Here is a 6,663-nt window from a genome sequence, read left to right on the forward strand (position 1 = left end):
TCTGGGGTGGGATACACTCCCAGGGGGAAGGAGTGGTTTTGATGGTGCAATAGGAACTATTTCATTCCCCACCACATAGAACACAACACAATCAAAAAGATGGTGGCAGGTCCAGCAGGTGGTGTAGACCCCAAGCAAGATGAACCACATGCATGAACCACATGACCTACCTGCTCCTCCTCCGTGTCAACATTTACCAGAGATAAAGTATTTTCTGATTACAAAAGTTAATCCAGCCATGGCCAAGTATGCCTCAACAACATCAAGTTCAATAACATCAAGTTTGTCTTTCTTTCAAATGAGCATGCACAGGTCTGCCTGACGTAAATACATTAAATCTCTTGGACATACCGATCTGTGTGTTTTATTTTTTCTATTTACTCATCGACCCTCAGTACAGCTTCTTGAAAAATTGCAGGCTCATCTGCATTTCTGAAAGCAGCTCTTAGGACGATGAGCCTGAAAAGGTAATTTGGGGTCTTTCACAGCTTTAACTGCACCCCTCGAAACTAAATTATATGGAGCCTATTCTACTCTTTCAGAAGTGATAAACATCCTCGTGGCTACTCCTGGGTACGGCAGCAATACATTTGTGTCTGAAGTTATCTGACCCTAACAGCTGGACATAATGGGGATGCCAGAAGGGTCTTAGTCCAACAGCTGGGTAATGGAAGGCAATGGTTTACTTACGTGGGCTCCATAGCTACAGAAACAACAAAACTGATGGTCCTCTAAAATAAGGTGAAATTAATACATTGCTTAATCCTGCATTTGAAGAGAAAACACACTTAGGGATATAACCACAGCAAACGCTATGGATGCTTATCAAACCATGGAGGGTGAATGGCAAATATATTATATAACATACATTTTAACAACCTATTACATGTACTTTTAAATAATAGGTAATGGTAGCAACTGCAGATTATTTTATGCTGAAGTATACTGAAGAGCTAATGCTCAGTCCTTACCAATCAAAAGCCACTGACAGAACAAAACAATAATAATTCAGGAACTGGAATAATAATTCCAAAAATAACTCATTTGAAAAAAGAGACTGTGAAACTTTTCCCTGAGATTTTAAAAGACTAACAATTTTTAAAGATGTTTTTCACATACTCTTCAAACAGTACTTGAATTTCAGGATTCAGTTTCTTCCTCCACTCCTAAACGTCTTGTGCACAGAGCAACATTGGAAGATCATTGATTTGGATGGCAGACTTCCTCCAAGATGGAGGCTCCATTTCTTCCATTAAATAATAATAAAAGGGCTCTGAGACATGTTGGAACAAAAAATTCAGTAAGCAAAACAAAGAGAAGCCTGTTCTCCTGTGCCAGATGAAGAAATAAACAGAACATGAAATACAGTTCAGGTTTTTACTTAAATCCATGGGAATTATTATGAATTAACTCATCAATGCAGTTGGTTGTTCATTAAGACCAAACATCACGATTTTTGTAAATCATAAACAACTTGATCATAAGAAACTGCTAGTAAGATTTGTCCTTTCTTGACAACAGTGGACACTCCAATGTAAACAGGGATGAGCTCAAAATAGCAATCAGGCAAGCTGACAGCATCTTCCATTTGTTTTGTCAGTGAGAATGTGATCATCATATCAATTATTTTATTAAAATGAATCAATTATGACTGAATGACGCGAGCTGAACACACATTCAGCAGCTTGTACTTAGCCCTGATATCCAGGAAACATGCTACTAATGAAGTCAGCTCTAGTTTATGAAAGCATCTTGTGCAGTTTGTTTGGCTACAAAGAGATTACAGAACAGAAAGAAATGAAAACCCTCAGGTATGGATATTTTTAGGATTTAAGCACACATGTAATGCATGATCCGGTGTCCATGAACTTCAGAAGACAGAAGAATTTGTTAAAAATAGCAAAATATACAGAAGTTCTGATTAAGCAAGGTTGCATTTTCAACTTGAAATGTGTAGCTGGTCTGAGTGAGGTCATAGCAAAGCGGGGCAGTTGCAGTACTGGACTTTCCACTGTTAGGTTCTAATTTAGTAACTAGATGTAGGTACTTCAAAAACAAAACAGGTGGATACAGCTTGGGTTTGTCAAGCTAATTGCTTGTTTGCTATAGTGACAATGCAAAATGATAGCAATTATGAAATAGGCTTCTCCCTCCCCCCAAAACACACCACTTGTTTTATCCCGGATTGCTTGTTTATACTTAACATCAGGGAACCACTTTTCGTCCTGCATGATTCCCATTCCTTCTGACAAGAAATACTGCATTTCTACCTTCTGGTCTCATCACTCCTGCCAGTGATGTTTTGAAGACCATTTGGAAACTCAAAGATTTCTTCACCAACCCTTGTAAATACCAGAAATATTTCACCTGACTTGTGAGATTAATTTGAAGCATTTGGATTCTTGTACTATAAGAGGCATTGCTGGTTGATGAACACTAGCCACAAGACTGGGCCCCTTGAGGACAAGTGAGAGTTCATTTCCCTATACATACATATTTCTGACTGTTTATTAGAGGTTTCAGCTTAAAAGACTCACCTATTATCCAAAACTCTTCCCATCACTAACAGTGATGGGAAGAGCACCTCACTCACAAAACTGCACGGCTATCAGGCTCCAGTGACTCTTCTTAGAGAAAAGTAAACGAGCAGATCCCAGGTTTTCCTGTTGACAATCCCAGTCCCCCTTGCAGTTTCATTTGAAGGTGATTGACATCTCTTCTCTCTGTTCTGCTCCCACACTTCATTTGATTTTCTTCTGGTCACCCTTTGACAGCCTAAGGTCACCCAGACTGCTCCTGCTGAGACAGGCTGCAGGACTCCACATTCCCTAATCTGTTTCCCCCTTCTCTCAGTTCTTCCTGTCTACATCTTCACTTGGTTGATTTATATGTCCATATGTCCATATAAGAATCCTTAACTACATATTAGTAGTTACATCACTGATGGTATTTATATTAAACACAAGGCTCTGGTGCAAATTTCAAAGAACCCAGAGAGAAAGAGAGAACTATTAGAAACACCAAAATACACTTTTACCATCAAATCTGTGCTTTCAGATTTGGTATCTTGAAATGGTATGTCGGATTCATAACAGATACCTGACTGTATTACTTGTAAATGATGAGGTGACAATCTGCTTTCCCTTAACTATCTCAGGCACGTGATTAAAAAGATTATAAAGATATAAATACACAATAAAATGCATATATTGAAATATAGTATAAAGGATTATATAATTTGCCTCTTACCTACTGAAGACTTAAGATACTGTGACAGCTCAGGAACACTGAGCGTGGGGCTTTTAATTTGCTCTGCATTGAAAACTTCTTTACTGTTCACACATTCTGACAAACAGTGCCACTGTTAGTTGTTCTGCATGACAGCAAAGGGAACTCTGCAAAAATATGACATGTAGGCTCATTTGAAGTGTATCTTTTACTGAAAAATACATTTTATTTGTCATTACATTCAAACAAAACAAAACAAAAAACCCACCCATAATACAAATGCTTACTCATTCAACAACAACCTTCGGTATCTGGCAGTTCCAACCAGTCTGTTCTCAAGCGATACCGACGTCTCGAGGTGTCCTTGACGTGTAGTGCAATTCCCAGAGCCACTTGGCTTCCCTAACATCCCAGGCTCATGGCACTCAGCAGCAGGATTGCTCCAGGCTTCAGCTGCGTGCTCCCACACTGTGGCCTACATTGGAAGCAGCTCAGAGTCCATTTTTCTCTAGTTACAGCTTTATTTTTCCACGTTATCCACACAACGCTTTCACGGCATTTTCCTGTTTGCCTTATAACTCACTGCTCTTCCATCAGACATACCACCCACATTCTATTAGCAATCACTGCCCTTACTTCACACGTGCACTTTTAAATACCTTTACGCTGATAACCCACCCCTTAGAAAGAAGGGGAACAAGTAAGAAAAAAATGGAAAAAAAGAGGGATGGAGAAGAAAAAAAAAACACAGAGAGAGGTGGAAAAAACACAAGTATTTTTAAAGTACTGTATGTGTTCTTGGGTAGTGACAAGTCAATGATAATTTATGAGAATTAGGAATGACACTTTGGTCATCAGCACTAAATAGTAGAGGCACCTTTGAATGCAGACAGGAGAAAAAAAAAAACCCAAACCACACACAACCCATAAATACATTTTAAATCATTCACCAGGGATTTCACTTTACTCAAGCGAAACCGACCTCGCTGCGAAGGACCAGAGCCACATTCACGCATCACTCCAGTCCCATTGAACCTAAAACTCATGGCTGCAACAGGCCTTGAACCCCGCCACAGGGTTGAAAGGGAACCCAAGTGGTGGGCAGGCCTTTCCCTGTTGAATTTCAGCTGCAGTGTGCTGTAACTGCACTATGAAATATCTAATACAAGCAGCTTATAGACCCCAACACCAAGGGCTTGCCTCTCACCCAAGGCACAAAGTTATGCATCGCTCCATCAGAAGGAGAAACTCACCCCTGGCTATCCTGAGGGAGCACCACATCCCCAGATTTTTTTCCAACAGTCTTTTCTGGCAATATCTGCCAGGCTTAAGCCCAGGCTGGATGCACACTATGTGGAGAACCAGGGGCTTGGCCTTGCAAGTTACTGGTTGCTCCCAGCCCAGCTCAGCAAAACATCATGCTGTCAGGCCAAAAACCATCATGGCCCCAAGAAGACCTCAGGAATCTCCAGAGCCAGGGTGCGGGAGGGCTTGGCTGGGCTGGGCTGGGCAGGCATGGGCACCGTTTGGTAACAGACAATATCTAGCAAACATTGTATGACATTAGAAATTAAACATTCTACTGAAGAAATCTCCCCTGAGAAAATAAAGTAGCTGTTGGTATCAACTCATGTCATTGCTTTCATCTCTACAGGCAGTTAAAATAATAATAATTAAAAAAACAAAACAAACAAAAAAACCATACAAAATTTTCCTCCAACAACTACATTTTGAAATCCTGGGCACTTGTTTCCTAGGCATTTTTTCCCTTCAAGTACACTGGGTAAAACTGTAAACCCTGAGTTTGTGTGTGCAAACCTCTGTCTTGTAAACTGCAACATGAAACTTCACTCTGAGCACCGATATAAGAAAAGGTAGCACGCAAATATTTTTAAACATGAATGCTAATATTGTAATGTACGTACCATACACGTCTTTGTCCCAGTGGACAACTTACTCTGGTACCTGTGCCGTCCTGCAGTCCAAAGCACTGTTTTAATACTGATGGTCTACTGGTAACATGCACAAAATTACTGAGTAAAGGGAACGGGGACAAAGCATTCATTTTCCATAAGAGGCATTTAGCCAGAAGCCCAGCAAAAAGTTAAGGCTTGTAATCAGATCAAATGAGAGAAATGCAGAAACTTAAGATTACATGCTACAAGTTCTAATCGGGCACTTCAAGCTCTTAAAAAGGGTCAGAATATTATTTTTAATTAGATTTCCATAACAATGAGATAAATGAGAAGATCCATATTACATCAGTCACTATGTGTGTACATGCAGTGCATCTCATCCTGAGGGCAATGTCAAACAAAATCTCACACCCATAAGGACAGCTGTAGCTGATCTCTGTGTTTTGCAAATTACTTGCGGAAATGACAATTTGGGGAAAAAAAAATGAATGTAAAAAAATACTTTGCCAGGTAAAACAAATCAGCACAGCCAAAGACTTGGTTCTCATGTAGAAAGATCGTGAAAATAGCTAAATTCTGCATAAAAAAAAATAGTGATAGAATATGATGAATAGAAAGCCCAGTAAATGCTTAAAGTTAAAAACTACTCAGTTGAACATTCACTTTATGAGCTCTAAAGCTGACAGCATCTATCTCCTTCACAAGAGTGCAATAGCTACGTTATTCCATTTGCACCATGTTTCACACTGTGCTGCCTACCCACCAGATCTTTTCAGTTCTAACAGTGAATGGAAGAAATAAACTTTTCAGGATTTACTCAGTTTAAAAGAGCAAAAAATGCTAATGAATAATGCATATACAAATATATTTATATTCTAAATAAATAGAAAACTTTACAAATAGCTTGAATGCTTCTCCATCACCAGTTTGGAAACTAGTGGAATAATTCTCTTCTTCCCGTTAGCGTGACAATTATTTAGAAGTAGGCACAGGAAAACCCTGGACATGGCAAATCATTAAGTAGAGGCTTTGGGGGTTTGCATTTAGATCTAAAATTTTCAACATTTCACCTTGAGAAATTTTTACATTAAATAACTTAGGTTTGATCTTATGCTTACAGGCTTCTCAAAGGGCTTCACTGGACTGAAACTTTGGGCAAGGAACATGAGTAACTAAGTAGTAACTAAGGCAAGTAACTAAACTGTTACATCTGCATGTTCATAATTCTTTTTTACTGAGAAAAAGTAGTTGCTGTCAGCAAAATCATCAGTTGAGCAACATTGGACACACGTTCACAAGTCATTGCATTTTGAGTGACCATGGAGTTTCTTCTTTAAAAGAGAACTGTTTTCTTAGCAAATAAAGATAGCACGGATGTGGCCCTCAGGTGAACCTGTCAGACACTGTTAAATGATCGTGTGTGAACGGAACTGGAACAAAGAAGCTTCTCTCAGGAGAATCAATAGGGGTATCGGCAATGTGGCAGTTTGAAACAGAAAAGACTGCAGCCTTAAAAGCA

The sequence above is a fragment of the Meleagris gallopavo genome, chromosome 4 (genome assembly GCF_905368555.1).
Source record: "Meleagris gallopavo chromosome 4, MGAL_WU_HG_1.1, whole genome shotgun sequence".
NCBI classification, from domain to species: domain Eukaryota; kingdom Metazoa; phylum Chordata; class Aves; order Galliformes; family Phasianidae; genus Meleagris; species Meleagris gallopavo.